The sequence below is a fragment of the Aegilops tauschii genome, chromosome 6 (genome assembly GCF_002575655.3).
Source record: "Aegilops tauschii subsp. strangulata cultivar AL8/78 chromosome 6, Aet v6.0, whole genome shotgun sequence".
Lineage (NCBI taxonomy): Eukaryota > Viridiplantae > Streptophyta > Magnoliopsida > Poales > Poaceae > Aegilops > Aegilops tauschii.
In genome coordinates this window covers 159,483,703-159,501,643 of record NC_053040.3, presented here as the reverse complement: position 1 = coordinate 159,501,643, position 17,941 = coordinate 159,483,703, and the positions used below count along the sequence as shown (strand labels likewise).

The 17,941-nt window shown below is 49.6% G+C and overlaps 1 pseudogene; it reads right to left on the bottom strand.

Moving 5' to 3' along the window:
* LOC141025914 (uncharacterized) overlaps window positions 1-17,640 on the bottom strand; it is a 32,010-nt pseudogene extending 14,370 nt beyond the window's left edge.
* Between the last annotated feature and the right edge of the window lie 301 nt (window positions 17,641-17,941).

Here is a 17,941-nt window from a genome sequence, read left to right as displayed (position 1 = left end):
ACTCTGCAGCAGGACATCGCAGCTCGTCAAGAGCTCAACTAGCAATTTGGCCTCCATCCCAGTCCCGACCGAGTGGCGGCGTTCGTACCGCGCATACATAACTACGCACTGAAATACCATGGGCATAGACGGAGGCATAACTAGAATGTGATCCATAATAGGGCTGGACCGCCCCTGGACACACATACTTTAACTTCTTTTTTCTTTATCCTTTCCAGGTTTCTTTTCGACATGCCTTTTCCGACGGCACGATCACCGCTCCTTTAGAAGGATAGATACACCAAGACGGCGAGAAGCTTTGACGTATAAGGGAATTTCTAGGTGGTCTCTTTAAACGATCGTTATGCCTGTTTTCAGGACCCGCACGCAGCTCTCCCTTTGTCGTGGCATGTTAAATAGCCCTGTTGCTTACCGCACTACTTGTACGCATACGCTTTGACGTATTGACCTAACTATAATGGAAAATAGTTTGCAGCCCAATTTCTGCGACATTAGCCTATTACTTCATTTTTTCTTTTTCTTGATATTCTTATCAATTGCACCCGTACACTCTGGTACGCCTTAATTCGCCAGGGGCTTCATTGCGCCCCACAATACGACAACAAAGTCCGAACACTTTTTCACAGTATAGTTCGGCACCCCCAATTTAGCATTATATGCATTGGCTCCGAATCACGTCTATGGTCAATAGTTGGGTTGCTCGACTCCTGTGCTTACTACCTTACGTTCCGCTATATCGGCTAGGGTAGTAAAGGGAGAACTACTGCGATTGTGTCCTGGTTTATCCGGATGAGCACCTCGGTAGAGAAAGCTGAAAACTGACTGCCATGATTGAGGGAGTCCTGGATTAGGGGGTCCTCGGACAGCCGGACTATATCCTTTGGCCGGACTGTTGGACTATGAAGATACAAGATTGAAGACTTCGACCCGTGTCCGGATGGGACTCTCCTTGGCGTGGAAGGCAAGCTTGGCAATACGGATATGTAGATCTCCTCCCTTGTAAACCGACTCTGTGTAACCCTAGCCCCCTCCGGTGTCTATATAAACCGGAGGGTTTAGTCCATAGGACAACAACAATCATACCATAGGCTAGCTTCGAGGGTTTAGCCTCTACGATCTCGTGGTAGATCAACTCTTGTAATACTCATATCATCAAGATCAATCATGCAGGAAGTAGGGTATTACCTCCATCGAGAGGGCCCGAACCTGGGTAAACATCGTGTCCCCCGCCTCCTGTTACCATCTGCCTTAGACGCACAGTTCGGGACCCCCTACCTGAGATCCGCCGGTTTTGACACCGACATTGGTGATTTCATTGAGAGTTCCACTGTGTCGTCACGATAAAGGCTTGATGGCTCCTCCAATCATCGCCAGCGATGCGATCCAGGGTGAGGTTTTCCTCCCCGGACAGATCTTCGTATTCGGCGGCTTCGCACTGCGGGCCAACTCGCTTGGCCATCTGGAGCAGATCGAAAGTAACGCCCCTGGCCATCTGGTTAGGTTTGGAAGCTTGAACTATACTGCCGACATCCGCGGAGACTTGATCTTCGACGGATTCGAGCCCATGTCAGGTGCGCCGCACAGTCACGACAGGCATGACTTAGCTCTGCTGACGGACAATGATCGGGAGATCCCACCTGCAGCTACTCCGGCCCTCGATCCGGAGCAGATTACACCGTCCGAGGACGGGTGGATGGACCCTGCCACGGAGGCCGCACACTCAGCGGCGATAGAGCCGAATACCGATTTCACCTCTTATGAGACCCGTGTTGCCGGACACTTGGATTCGTTCCCGGCCACGGGCTCCGAACCACCTGCATCCGTGCCTATCAAATCTGATTGGGCATCGATCATGGAGTTTTCCTCCGCGGATATCTTTCAGCACTCGCCCCTGGGCGACGTGCTAAACTCATTGAGGTCTCTCTCCTTGTCAGGAGACCCTTGGCCGAACTATGTCCGGCTAGAATGGGATGCGGACGATGAAGAAATTCGCTGCCCACCCACCACCCACTTAGTAGCCACTGTCGACGATTTAACCGACATGCTCGATTTCGGCTCCGAAGACATTGACGGTATGGACGATGATGCGGGAGACGAACAGGAACCACCGCGCACAGGGCACTGGACTGCCACCTCATCATATGATATATACATGGTGGCCACCCCAAAGAAGGCAATGGCGATAAGACAACGGAGGATAATCCCTCCAAGAAGCAATCCAAGCACCGACGTCAGCGGCGCCGCTCTAAGTCCCGCCATAGCAAAAGCAGCGATACCGGCACAAGAGACAATAACGCTCCGGATAGTGCCAAAGACGACGACAATCCCCTCCAGCCAGATCTCGAGCGGGAGGATGAACAAGCTAGCCCTCCAGAACAAGCAGCAGACGGAGAATCAGAGGATGAAAATTACATGCCTCTCTCTGAAGACGAGGTGAGCCTCGGCGACGAAGAATTTATCGTGCCGGAGGATCCCGTCGAGCAGGAGCGCTTCAAGCGCCGGCTTATAGCCACAGCAAACAGCCTGAAGAAAATGCAACAACAGCTTCAAGCTGATCAGGATCTGTTAGCGGATAGATGGACTGAAGTCTTGGCGGCCGAGGAATACGAACTCGAGCGCCCAACCAAGAGTTACCCAAAGCGCAGGTTGCTACCCCAACTTGAGGAGGAAGCATTGAAACCTACATCACCATCGTACGATGCGGCTGATCGGCCACCTCGTGGCCGAGACAGAGAGGCATATCAGCCCGAAGTCCAGCCCGCACCCCACTGCCATTCAAACAAAAATACCAAGGCCCAGGGCAACACGCGGGACCTGCGAGACGTCTTGGAAAACAAAGCAAAACATGCAAGATCGATCTACGGATCACGGGGGCACGCCCCAACGCGGGACGATGACCGTCACGCCGGATATACTAAAAGCAAATTCGGCCGGGCCGAATACAGCAGACAAGACTCGTATGAACTGTGTCGTGATATAGCCCGGCACAGAGGCGCCGCACACCCCCTATGCTTCACTGATGAAGTAATGGATCACGAATTCCCAGAGGGTTTTAAACCCGTAAACATTGAATCATATGATGGTACAACGGACCCCGTGGTATGGATTGAGGATTTCCTCCTCCACATCCACATGGCTCGCGGCGATGATCTACATGCCATCAAGTACCTCCCACTAAAACTCAAAGGACCAGCTCGGCATTGGCTGAATAGCTTGCCAGCAAACTCCATTGGCAGTTGGGAGGATTTGGAAGATGCATTCCTTGACAACTTCCAGGGCACTTATGTGCGACCACCGGATGCTGATGACTTGAGCCACATAACTCAGAAGCCAGGGGAATCGGCCAGGAAATTCTGGACCCGGTTCCTAACTAAGAAAAACCAAATTATCGACTTTCCGGATGCAGAGGCCTTAGCGGCATTTAAGCATAATATCCGTGACGAGTGGCTCGCCCGGCACCTCGGCCAGGAGAAGCCGAAGTCTATGGCAGCCATCACGACACTCATGACCCACTTTTGCGCGGGCGAGGATAGCTGGCTGGCTCGCAGCAACAACACATCAAGAAGTCATGGCAATTCAGATGCCAAGGATAGAAACGGCAGACCACGTCGCAACAGACACAAGCGCCGCAACAACGGTGATAACGCCGAAGACACGACAGTCAATGCCGGATTCAGTGGCTCTAAATCCGGTCAGTGGAAGAAGCCGTTCAAAAGAAGCAACCCGGGCCCATCCAGTTTGGACCGCATACTCGATTGCTCGTGTCAAATTCATGGCACCCCCGATAAGCCAGCCAATCACACCAACAGAGAATGCTGGGTGTTTAAGTAGGCCGGCAAGTTGAATACCGAAAACAAGGAAAAGGGGCTAAATAGCGACGATGAGGAGGAGTCCCGGCCGCCAAACACAGGAGGACAGAAGAAATTTCCTCCCCAAGTGAAAACGGTGAATATGATATACGCAACCCATATTCCCAAAAGGGAACGGAAGCATGCACTAAGGGACGTCTATGCGATGGAGCCAGTTGCGCCAAAGTTCAACCCATGGTCCTCTTGTCCGATCACTTTCGATCGTAGGGACCACCCCACTAGTATCCGTCATGGCGGTTCTGCCGCATTGGTCCTTGATCCCATCATTGATGGATTTCACCTCACCCGAGTCCTTATGGACGGTGGCAGCAGCCTGAACCTGCTTTATCAGGATACAGTGCGCAAAATGGGTATAGACCCCTCGAGGATCAAACCCACTAAAACCACCTTTAAAGGTGTCATCCCAGGTGTAGAGGCCCGTTGCACGGGCTCAATCACACTGGAAGTAGTCTTCGGATCTCCGGACAACTTCCGAAGCGAGGAGTTAATCTTCAATATCGTCCCGTTCCGCAGTGGCTATCACGCACTGCTCAGACGAACCGCATTTGTCCGATTCAATGCGGTACCACATTATGCATACCTCAAGCTCAAAATGCCAGGACCTCGTGGGGTTATAACAGTCAATGGAAACACAGAACGCTCGCTCCGCACGGAGGAGCACACTGCGGCCCTCGCAGCAGAAGCACAAAGCAGCCTTTTAAGGCAAATCGCCAATTCGGCGATAAAGCCCCCGGACACCTTCAAGCGAGTCCGGAGTAACCTGCAACAGGATCGCCTGGCACGTTCAGAGCTCGCCTAGCAACTCAGCCTCCGTCCTAGTCCCAGTCAAGCGATGAAATCTATGCCGCGCGTACATAATTACGCACTAAAAATACCATGGGCATAGGCGGAGGCACGGCTATGGCACGGCCCACAATGCGGCTCAACCGCCCCAGGGCCCGTATACCTTTATCATTTTTTCTCTTTCAGGACCTTACTCTATGGAAGCCCTTTCCGGCAGTCTGATTGCTGGACGCATTATGGGAAGGAAATACCAAGGAGGCAAGAAGCTAAGACGTACAATCGAATCCCCAGGTGGTCTCTGATAACGATCGAAATACCTGTTTTAAATACCCATACGCAGCTTGCCCTTGGATAGGACATGACAAATAGTCCTATTTTTCGCTTATTGCCCTACTTGTATCAAGTACGCTTCGACGTATTATTTAATAACAATGCATAGCTTTAGTCTATTATTGCATTACCCTTTCTTTTTTCTCTTGTCCGCTTATTTACGACAAATTGCACCCGTACATTTTGGTACGACCAGTACGCCAGGGGCTTCAGTTTACCCCATAAATACGGCGTGAGAAGTCCGAACACTTTCAACAGTGCGGCACCCCGAACTTATAGCATTATATGCATCAGCTCCGAATCATGTCTTGGGTCAATAGTTGGGTTTGCCCGGCTCCCATGTTTTGGTACCTTACGTTCCGCTATATCGGCTAAGGTAGCGCTGGGAGAACTACTGCGATTGTGTCCCGGTTCTTCCGGACGAGCACCTCAGTAGAGAAAGCCGAAAACTGACTGTCATGATGAGGCAAGAGCTGGTCGCTGTTCGAGAGGTCTCAAGTCCTTAAAGACTTTTTCCGCTTCGGGCGAGGAGTCGGCCTTGTCCGATTTAGGCTTTTATAGCGCCCCAAGTTCGGCCTTCCGAATAATAGGGGCTTCGCCAAAATTTAAAATTGTAGACTTCTATGGCTAAGTGAGAGTGATAAAGCTTTATAGTCCGATTGCCTGGTTCGTTGTGCTGAACACCTCCTTCGAAGGACCCAAAATTGGGATAAAGAGTGATCAGGTTTATCCCGAACACCTCAATACTAGTTACATGGGGGCAGAAGCCGACGACTAGCCAACTCTCAGATTTTATGAACGGCCGCACAGAAGGTAATATTTTAAATTAATAAAGCGTTGCATAGCACAGATGAACTAGTTTCATATTACAGGATCACATGAGTACATTCATTCAAAGATTACATCCTTAGCACACTCCTCCGCCACAAGACGAGCACCCTTCAGGACACTGTAATAATACTTCTCGGGGTGGCGATGCTCCTTGCCCTCCGGCGGCCCCTCCTTCACCAGCTTTTCGGCGTCCATCTTCGCCCAGTGCACTTTGGCTCGGGCGAAGGCCCTGTTGGGGAACGTAGCAGAAATTCAAAATTTTCTACGCATCATCAAGATCAATCTATGGAGTAATCTAGCAACGAGGGAAGGGGAGTGCATCTACATACCCTTGTAGATCGCTAAGCGAAAGCGTTGCAAGAACGCGGATGAAGGAGTCGTACTCGTAGCGATTCAGATCACGGTTGATTCCGATCTAAGCGCCGAACCACGGCGCCTCCGCGTTCAACACACGTGCAGCCCGGTGACGTCTCCCACGCCTTGATCAAGCAAGGAGAGAGGGAGAGGTTGGGGAAGACTCCGTCCAGCAGCAGCACGACGGCGTGGTGGTGGTGGAGGAGCGTGGCAATCCTGCAGGGCTTCGCCAAGCACCGCGGGAGAGGAGGAGGGAGAGGGGTAGGGCTGCGCCAAGAGAGAGACGTTCTCGTCTGTATGACAGCCCCAAAACCTCAAGTATATATAGGGGAGGGGGAGGGGCTGCGCCCCCATATAGGGTTCCCTCCCTAGGGGTGGCGGCAGCCCCCAAAACCCATCTAGGGTGCGGCCAAGGGGAGGAGAGAGGGGAGCGCCACTAGGGTGGGCCTTAAGGCCCATTTGGACCTAGGGTTTGCCCCCTCCCACTCTCCCTGCGCCTTGGGCCTTGGTGGGGGGGGGGGCGCACCAGCCCACCTGGAGCTGGTCCCCTCCCACACTTGGCCCACGCAGCCTTCTGGGGCTGGTGGCCCCACCTGGTGGACCCCCGGGACCCTCCCGGTGATCCCGGTACGTTACCGATAGCACCCGAAACTTTTCCGGTGACCAAAACAGGACTTCCCATATATAAATCTTTACCTCCGGACCATTCCAGAACTCCTCGTGACGTCCGGGATCTCATCCGGGACTCCGAACAACATTCGGTAACCATGTATATCTATTCCCTATAACCCTAGCGTCATCGAACCTTAAGTGTGTAGACCCTACGGGTTCGGGAACCATGCAGACATGACCGAGACGTTCTCCGGTCAATAACCAACAGCGGGATCTGGATACCCATGTTGGCTCCCACATGTTCCACGATGATCTCATCGGATGAACCACGATGTCGGGGATTCAATCAATCCTGTATACAATTCCCTTTATCTATCGGTATGTTACTTGCCCGAGATTCGATCGTCGGTATCCCGATACCTTGTTCAATCTCGTCACCGGCAAGTCTCTTTACTCGTTCCGTAACTCACATCATCCCGTGATCAACTCCTTGGTCACATTGTGCACATTATGATGATGTCCTACCGAGTGGGCCCAGAGATACCTCTCCGTTTACACGGAGTGACAAATCCCAGTCTCGATTCGTGCCAACCCAACAGACACTTTCGGAGATACCTGTAGTGCACCTTTATAGCCACCCAGTTACGTTGTGACGTTTGGTACACCCAAAGCATTCCTACGGTATCCGGGAGTTGCACAATCTCATGGTCTAAGGAAATGATACTTGACATAAGAAAATCTCTGAGCAAACGAACTGCACGATCTTGTGCTAGGCTTAGGATTGGGTCTTGTCCATCACATCATTCTCCTAATGATGTGATCCCGTTATCAACGACATCCAATGTCCATGGTCAGGAAACTGTAACCATCTATTGATCAACGAGCTAGTCAACTAGAGGCTTACTAGGGACATGGTGTTGTCCATGTATCCACACATGTATCTGAGTTTCCTATCAATACAATTCTAGCATGGATAATAAACGATTATCATGAACAAGGAAATATAATAATAACCAATTTATTATTGCCTCTAGGGCATATTTCCAACAGTCTCCCACTTGCACTAGAGTCAATAATCTAGTTCACATCACCATGTGATTAACGCTCACAGGTCACATCACCATGTGACCAACATCTAAAGAGTTTACTAGAGTCAACAATCTAGTTCACATCACTATGTGATTAACACTCAATGAGTTCTGGTTTGATCATGTTATGCTTGTGAGAGAGGTTATTAGTCAACGGGTCTGAACCTTTCAGATCCGTGTGCTTTACGAATATCTATGTCATCTTGTGGATGCTACCACGCGCTATTTGGAGCCATTTCAAATAACTGCTCTACTATACGAATCCGGTTTACTACTCAGAGTCATCCGGATTAGTGTCAAAGTTCGCATCGACGTAACCCTTTACGACGAACTCCTTTTCACCTCCATAATCGAGAAAATTCCATAGTCCACTAGATACTAAGGATAAGTTCGACCGCTATCATGTGATCCATTCCCGGATCACTATTGTACCCCTTGACCAACTCATGGCAAGGCACACTTCATGTGTGGTACACAGCATAGCATACTGTAGAGCCTACGTCTAAAGCATAGGGGACGACCTTCGTCCTTTCTCTCTCTTCTGCTGTGGTCAGGTCTTGAGTCTTACTCAATGCTCACACCTTGTAACACAGCCAAGAACTCCTTCTTTGCTGATCTATTTTGAACTCTTTCAAAATCATGTCAAGGTGTGCGTTCTTTGAAAGTATCATCAGGCGTCTTGATCTATCTCTATAGATCTTGATGCCCAATATGTAAGCAGCTTTATCCAGGTCTTCCTTTGAAAAACTCCTTTCAAACAACCCTTTATGCTTTCCAGAAATTTTTACATCATTTCGGATCAACAATATGTCAACAACATATACTCATCAGAAATTCTATAGTGCTCCCGCTCACTTCTTTGGAAATACAAGTTTCTCATAAACTTTGTATAAACCCAAAATCTTTGATCATCTCATCAAAGCGTACATTCCAACTCCGAGATGCTTACTCCAGTCCTTAGAAGGATTGCTGGAGCTTTGCACACTTGTTAGCATCTTTCAGGATTGACAAAAACCTTCTGGTTGTATCACATACAACCTTTCCTCAAGAAAATCTTCGAGGAAACAATGTTTTGACATCCTATCTGCAAGACTGCTAATACAATTCCAACAGACTCTTAGCATCGCTACGAGTGAGAAAGTCTCATCGTAGTCAACTCCTTGAACTTGTCGGAAAACATTTTAACGACAAGCCGAGCTTTCTTAATGGTGACACTTACCATTATTGTCTGTCTTCCTTTTAAAATCCATCTGCACCCAACAGCCTTACGACCATCAAGTACATGGATCCTCTCTCGGATTTTATGGCCTCGAGCCATTCGTCGGAATCCGGGCCCACCATCGCTTCTCCATAGCTTGTAGGTTCATTGTTATCTAGCAACATAACTTCCAAGACAGGAACACGCATTACTCTTAAGTAGTACGCATCCTCGTCGTCCTACGAGGTTTGGTAGTGACTTGATCCGAAGTTTCATGATCACTATCATAAGCTTCCACTTCAATTGGTGTAGGTGCCACAGGAACAACTTCCTGTGCCCTGCTACACACTAGTTGAAGTTATGGTTCAATAACCTCATCAAGTCTCCACCATCCTCCCACTCAATTCTTTCAAGAGAAACTTTTCCTCGAGAAAGGAACCGTTTCTAGAAGCAATTACTTTTGCTTCCAAATCTGAAACAGGAGGTATACCCAACTGTTTTGGGTATTCTTATGAAGATGCATTTATCCGCTTTGGGTTCGAGCTTATCAGCCTGAAACTTTTTCGCATAAGCATCGCAGCCCCAAACTTTTAAGAAACGACAACTTAGGTTTCTCTAAATGGTGTCGTCTCAACGGAATTGCGTGGTGCCCTATTTAAAGTGAATGCGGTTGTCTCTAATGCCTAACCCATAAACGATAGTGGTAAAGAGACATCATGGTATGCACCATATCCAATAGGGTGCAGTTATGATGTTCGGACACACCATCACATTGTGGTGTTCCAGGCGGTATTAATTGTGAAACCCTTTCCACAATGTCTTAATTGTGTGAACTCGTAACTCAGATGTTCATCTCCATAGACATTTTATCCTTCTTGTCACGACGATCTTCAAATTCACTCTGAAATTACTTGAACCTTTCAATAATTCAGACTTGTGTTTCATCAAGTAAATATTCTCAGCATCTACTCAAATCATCTGTGAAGTAAGAACATATCGATATCCACTGCGTGCCTCAGCACTCATTGGACTGCACACATCAAATGTATTACTTCCAACAAGTTGCTCTCTTGTTCCATCTTACTGAAAACGAGGCCTTTCGGTCATCTTGCCCATGTGGTATGATTTGCATGTCTCAAGTGATTCAAAATCAAGTGAGTCCAAACGATCCATCTGCATGGAGTTTCTTCATGCATATATACCAATAGACATGGTTCGCATGTCTCAATCTTTTCAAAAATGAGTGAGTCCAAAGGTCCATCTACATGGAGCTTCTTCATGCGTTCTATACCAATATGACTCAAATGGCAGTGCCACAAGTATGTGGTACTATCATTACTATTTTTATATCTTTTGGCACGAACATGTGTATCACTGCGATCGAGATTCATTTTAGGTGCAAGACCATTGAAGGTATTATTCAAATAAACAGAGTAACCATTATTCTCCTTAAATGAATAACCGTATTGCGATAAACATAATCCAATCATGTTTATGCTCAACGCAAACACCAAATAACAATTATTTAGGTTTAACACCAATCTCGATGGTAGAGGGAGCATGCGATGCTTGATCACATCAACCTTGGAAACACTTCCAACACATATCGTCATCTCACCTTTAGCTAGTATCCGTTTATTCCGCAGCTTTTATTTCGAGTTACTAACACTTAGCAACCGAACCGGTATCTAATACCCTGGTGCTGCTAGGAGTACTAGTAAAGTACACATTCATATAATGTATATCCAATATACTTCTGTCGACCTTGCCTGCCTTCTCATCTACCAAGTATCTAGGGTAGTTCTGCTTCAGTGACCGTTTCCCTCATTACAGAAGCACTCAGTCTCGGGTTTGGGTTCAACCTTGGGATTCTTCACTAGAGCAGCAACTGATTTGTTGTTTCATGAAGTATCCCTTCTTCCCTTGCCCTTCTTGAAACTAGTGGTTTTACTAACCATCAACAATTGATGCTCCTACTTGATTTCTTCTTTCGCGGTCTCAAACATCGCGAATAGCTCAAGGATCATCATATCTATCCCTGATATGTTATAGTTCATCACGAAGCTCCAATAGCTTTGTGGCAGTGACTATGGAGAACCATCACTATCTCATCTGGAAGATTAACTCCCACTCGATACAAGCGATTGTGGTACTCAGACAATCTGAGCACACTCTCAACGATTGAGCTTTTCTCCCTTAGTCTGTAGGCTTAAGAAACTTGTCAGAGGTCTCATACCTCTTGACATGGGCACTAGTCTGAAATCCCAATTTCAGTCTTCGGAACATCTCATATGTTCTGCAACGTTTCAAAACGTCTTTGGTGCCACAATTCTAAACCGTTAGCATTACGCACTGAACTATCACGTAGTCATCAAAACGTGTATGTCAGATGTTTCGCAACATCTACAGACGACGCTGAGGTTCAACACACCGAGCGGTGCATTAAGGACATAAGCCTTCTGTGCAGCAATGAGGACAATCCTCAGTTTACGGACCCAGTCCGCATAATTGCTACTATTAACTTTCAACTAAATTTTCTCTAGGAACATATCTAAACAGTAGAACTAAAGCGTAAGCTATGACATAATTTGCAAAGACCTTTTGACTATGTTCATGATAATGAAGTTCATCTGATTATTTAATGAACTCCCACTCAGATAGACATCCCTCTAGTCATCTAAGTGATACATGATCCGAGTCAAACTAGGCCGTGTCCGATCATCACGTGAGACGGACTAGTCATCATCGGTGAACATCTCCATGTTGATCGTATCTACTATACGACTCATGTTCGACCTTTCGGTCTCTTGTGTTCCGAGGCCATGTCTGTACATGCTAGGCTCGTCAAGTCAACCTAAGTGTTTTGCATGTGTTCCGAGGCCATGTCTGTACATGCTAGGCTCGTCAACACCCATTGTATTTGAACGTTAGAATCTATCACACCCGATCATCACGTGGTGCTTCGAAACAACGAACCTTCGCAACGGTGCACAGTTATGGGGAACACGTCTCTTGAAATTTAGTGAGGGATCATCTTATTTATGCTACCGTCGTTCTAAGCAAATAAGATGTAAACATGACAAACATCACATGCAAATCATAAAGTGACGTGATATGGCCAATATCATCTTGCGCCTTTGATCTCCATCTCCGAGGCGCGGCATGATCACCTTCGTCACCGGCATGACACCATGATCTCCATCATCATGATCTCCATCATTGTGTCTTCATGAAGTTGTCTCGCCAACTATTACTTCTACTACTATGGCTAACGGTTAGCAATAAAGTAAAGTAATTACATGGCGTTTTCATTGACACACAGGTCATACAATAAATTAAGACAACTCCTATGGCTCCTGCCGGTTGTCATACTCATCGACATGCAAGTCGTGATTCCTATTACAAGAGCATGATCAATCTCATACATCACATATATCATTCATCACATCCTTTTGACCATATCACATCACATAGCATACCCTGCAAAAACAAGTTAGACGTCTTCTAATTGTTGTTGCATGTTTTACGTGGCTGCTATGGGATTCTAGCAAGAACGTTTCTTACCTACGCAAAAGCCACAACGTGATATGCCAATTTCTATTTACCCTTCATAAGGACCCTTTTCATCAAATCCGATCCGACTAAAGTGGGAGAGACAGACACCCGCTAGCCACCTTATGCAACTAGTGCATATCAGTCGGTGGAACCTGTCTCACGTAAGAGTACGTGTAAGGTCGGTCCGGGCCGCTTCATCCCACGATGCCGGAGAATCAAGATAAGACTAGTAACAGCAAGTAAATTGACAAAATCGACGCCCACAACTACTTTGTGTTCTACTCGTGCATAGAAACTACGCATAAACCTGGCTCATGATGCCACTGTTGGGGAACGTAGCAGAAATTCAAAATTTTCTACGCATCACCAAGATCAATCTATGGAGTAATCTAGCAACGAGGGAAGGGGAGTGCATCTACATACCCTTGTAGATCGCTAAGCGGAAGCGTTGCAAGAACGCGGATGAAGGAGTCGTACTCGTAGCGATTCAGATCGCGGTTGATTCCGATATAAGCGCCGAACCACGGCGCCTCCGCGTTCAACACACGTGCAGCCCGGTGACGTCTCCCACGCCTTGATCCAGCAAGGAGAGAGGGAGAGGTTGGGGAAGACTCCGTCCAGAAGCAGCACGACGGCGTGGTGGTGGTGGAGGAGCGTGGCAATCCTGCAGGGCTTCGCCAAGCATCGCGGGAGAGGAGGAGGGAGAGGGGTAGGGCTGCGCCAAGAGAGAGACGTTCTCGTCTGTATGGCAGCCCCAAAACCTCAAGTATATATAGGGGAGGGGGAGGGGCTGCGCCCCCATCTAGGGTTCCCTCCCTAGGGGTGGCGGCAGCCCCCAAAACCCATCTAGGGTGCGGCCAAGGGGAGGAGAGAGGGGGGCGCCACTAGGGTGGGCCTTAAGGCCCATCTGGACCTAGGGTTTGCCCCCTCCCACTCTCCCTGCGCCTTGGGCCTTGGTGGGGGGGCGCACCAGCCAACCTGGAGCTGGTCCCCTCCCACACTTGGCCCACGCAGCCTTCTGGGGCTGGTGGCCCCACCTGGTGGACCCCCGGGACCCTCCCGGTGGTCCCGGTACGTTACCGATAGCACGCGAAACTTTTCCGGTGACCAAAACAAGACTTCCCATATATAAATCTTTACCTCCGGACCATTCCGGAACTCCTCGTGACGTCCGGGATCTCATCCGGGACTCCGAACAACATTCGGTAACCACGTATATCTATTCCCTATAACCCTAGCGTCATCGAACCTTAAGTGTGTAGACCCTACGGGTTCGGGAACCATGCAGACATGACCGAGACGTTCTCCGGTCAATAACCAACAGCGGGATCTGGATACCCATGTTGGCTCCCACATGTTCCACGATGATCTCATCGGATGAACCACGATGTCGGGGATTCAATCAATCCCGTATACAATTCCCTTTGTCTATCAGTATGTTACTTGCCCGAGATTCGATCGTCGGTATCCCGATACCTTGTTCAATCTCGTTACCGGCAAGTCTCTTTACTTGTTCCGTAACTCACGTCATCCCGTGATCAACTCCTTGGTCACATTGTGCACATTATGATGATGTCCTACCGAGTGGGCCCAGAGATACCTCTCCGTTTACACGGAGTGACAAATCCCAGTCTCGATTCGTGCCAACCCAACAGACACTTTCGGAGATACCTGTAGTGCACCTTTATAGCCGCCCAGTTACGTTGTGACGTTTGGTACACCCAAAGCATTCCTACGGTATCCGAGAGTTGCACAATCTCATGGTCTAAGGAAATGATACTTGACATAAGAAAATCTCTGAGCAAACGAACTACACGATCTTGTGCTAGGCTTAGGATTGGGTCTTGTCCATCACATCATTCTCCTAATGATGTGATCCCGTTATCAACGACATCCAATGTCCATGGTCAGGAAACCATAACCATCTATTAATCAACGAGCTAGTCAACTAGAGGCTTACTAGGGACATGGTGTTGTCCATGTATCCACACATGTATCTGAGTTTCCTATCAATACAATTCTAGCATGGATAATAAACGATTATCATGAAGAAGGAAATATAATAATAACCAATTTATTATTGCCTCTAGGGCATATTTCCAACAGGCCCTGCGGGCACCCTCAATACATACGGACCGCTTTATGACTTCAAGCCTTGGGCAGGCATCCAAAAGCCGCCTTACCAGGCCGAAGTAGCTGCCAGGCAGGGGCTCGCCAGGCCACATCCGGACTAAAAGGCCCCTCATGGCCTGTTCGGCCGCCTTGTGAAGTTCGACCAGTTGCTTCAACTGGTCGCTCAAGGGCATCGGATGTTCAGTCCCAGTGTACTGAGACTAGAACAACTTCTCCGTCGAGCTCCCCTCTTCGGCCCGGTAGAACTCCGCGGCATCTGACACACTACGGGGTAGATCTGCGAATGCTCCTGGAGAGCTCCGAACTCGGGTAAGTAAAAAGAAAGTTTCCTTCACATGCTTGCTTTGCATAATGAATGCCTTACCCGCCGCTATCTTCTTAACCGCCTCAATTTCCTGGAGGGCCTTTTGGGCTTCGGCCTTGGCATGTTGTGCACTTTCGAGGGCCTTCGCAAGCTCGGACCCTTGCGTCTTAGAGTCAAGCTCCAAGGACTCGTGCTGCTTGACGAGAGCCTGGAGCTCTTGCTGCACCTCGCCTACTTGGGCCTCTTGTTTCTCTCGCTCGACGCGCTCCTTGGCCGCTTTGTCTTCGGCCTCGGACAGCGCCTTCTTCAGGGTCGCCACTTCGGTCGTGGCCCCTAGCAAAATTCAAGACGATCCTATGATCTAAGAAACCACCCTTTTTTTCTTATCAATATACAGACGGGGTATTTCTTACCTTTGTTCTCTTCGAGCTGCCTCTTGGTAAGGCCGAGCTCTTCCTTGGACCGCTCAAGGTCCCGCTTCAGTGCGGCGACCTCCGCAGTACGTGCGGTAGCGGCCAACAGTGAAGCCTGCATATGCACATACACATATTCTGATTAGACTCCTGCGATTATTATTTGATCCTCTATTCGGCCTTCCTCCGCGAACGCCAAACAGAGCATCAGGGGCTACTGTCTATGCCGTAATATTTTCTTATAATTTGATTACTTACCTCAAAGCCTGTTAGGAGGCTGGCACAGGCTTCAGTCAGTCCGCTTTTGGCGTATTGAACCTTCTTGACCACCGCACTCATGATAGTGCGGTGCTCTTCATCAATGGAAGCGCCACGAAGCGCTTCCAGCAAGTTGTCCGATGCCTCTGGATAGACAGAGGTCATCGGCACAGATGGCTCGCCCCCCTTAGTGAGGGGTCGCCTGACAGAGTCTGGAACCACGGGAGGTTCCGGCACAGTGTTCGGCTGGGGGCCAAGCTTGCCGCCCCCGCCATGTGGGCCCATGGGAGTCTTGCTCCCCATGCGCCCAGTGTCCGGAATGTCGCCTTGGGGCGCTTCCGGGACTATCTCCCCTTGGTTCAGTGCCCTTTAAGACAACACCTCGACGTTGTCCGTAGGGTGGGGGGAGGAGGCGGTCGGGAGCGAATCACTGTTCATCTCCGACTCACCCAAAGACTCCTCCGAAGAGGATACACCGATATGGGCCTTGCAGGGACTGCATGATCATGTTCGGCATGATAAGGAGCAATAAAATGAAACATACCAAAACTATTATGGTATCCGGATACTTACGACTTCGCCAGGGGCTTGTCCCTGGCGACCACTCCTCTTCGCTGAAGGCGGCGGCGGTGGAGTTGTCCGGAAGGAGGGTTTGTCCCTTCTTGGACCCTTCGGCCGCCCCACACGGGGCGGCCTTCCTTTTCCTGTCCCCCCCGGCTGGGGGGGGGGGGACTTTCCTCTTCCTCCTCCTCGTTTTCGTGGGAGGAGTGCACCTCAGTGCTTTCGGATGATGAGTCCGATATCACCTTGCGCCAGAGACCTTTCCTGGTCCCCGTGGCCTTCTTCTTGGCCTTCTTCTCTGGCACCTCATAAGGTGCCGGAACCAGCATCTTCGTTAGAAGAGCATGTGCTAGATCTTCGGGCAGGGGAGTCGGACAATCGATCTGCTCCGCTGTCGCTACCCAGTCCTGTTAAAAGGCGTGAAGGCTTAGATCCCGCGCAGGGTTATACTGGGGAAAAGAACATCTTATGAGATGTAAAAAACTTACCGGATTGGCAGGCGCTTTGCGCTGAGTCCGCGGTCCTCGGTAAGGGGAGGAGGTACCTCGGCGCCCTTGAACAGCACCTTCCAGACGTCCTTGTGCGTCGTGTCGAAGAGCTCTCGCAGCGTCTGGTGCTCGGCTGGGTCGAACTCCCACATATTGAATGCCCGTGTTTGACACGGGAGAATCCGGTGGAAGAGCATGACTTGGACCACGTTGACGAGCTTGATTTTCTTGCTCATCATGTTTTTGATGCATGTCTGGAGTCTGGTCAGCTCTACCGAGGAACCCCAGGACAGACCCTTCTCTTTCGAGGAGGTGAGCCGCATGGGGATTCCGGATCGAAATTCGGGGGCCGCCACCCATTTGGTGTCGTGCGGCTCAGTGATGTAGAACCACCCCGATTGCCACCCCTTTATGGTCTCCACATAGGAGCCTTCGAACCAGGTGACGTTGGGCATTTTTCCCACCATGGCGCCTCCGCACTCCGCTTGCTGGCCGACCACCACCTTCGGTTTAACATTGAAGGTCTTCAGCCACAGGCCGAAGTGGGGCTCGATGCGGAGGAAGGCCTCGCACACGACGATAAACGCCGAGATGTTGAGGATGAAATTGGGGGCCAGATCGTGAAAGTCCAGCCTGTAGTAGAACATGAGCCCGCGGACAAACGGGTGGAGGGGAAATCCCAGTCCGCGGACGAAGTGGGTAAGAAAAACAACCCTCTCATGGGGTTCTGGAGTAGGGATGATCTGCCCCGCATCTGGCAGCCGGTGTGCGATATCCGCGGCCAGATATCCGGCTCTCTGCAGCTTTGTGATGTCCTCCTCCATAACGGAGGAGACCATCCACTTGCCTCCCGCTCCGGACATGCTTGGAGTGGTTTGAGGAGAAAAACGTGAACTTCGGCGCCGGAGCTCGAGTGCGCAGGAATGGATGAGCAAGGAGGAAGAAGGCGTGGGTGAAAAGGGTGAATCTTTGTCCCTTTATAAGGGCGGAAGAAACTATGCGCCTCCCCACTTGCCTGGTAAACTCGCCTATTCCCCAAGCGCCGTAATTGATGGCGCAGTTGGGTTACCCACACCCGTACTGATGAGAATCCCATGATAAGGGGACACGATCTCTGCTTCGACAAGACGTGCCAAGAAAACTGCCTCGCGATATGTGCAGTGG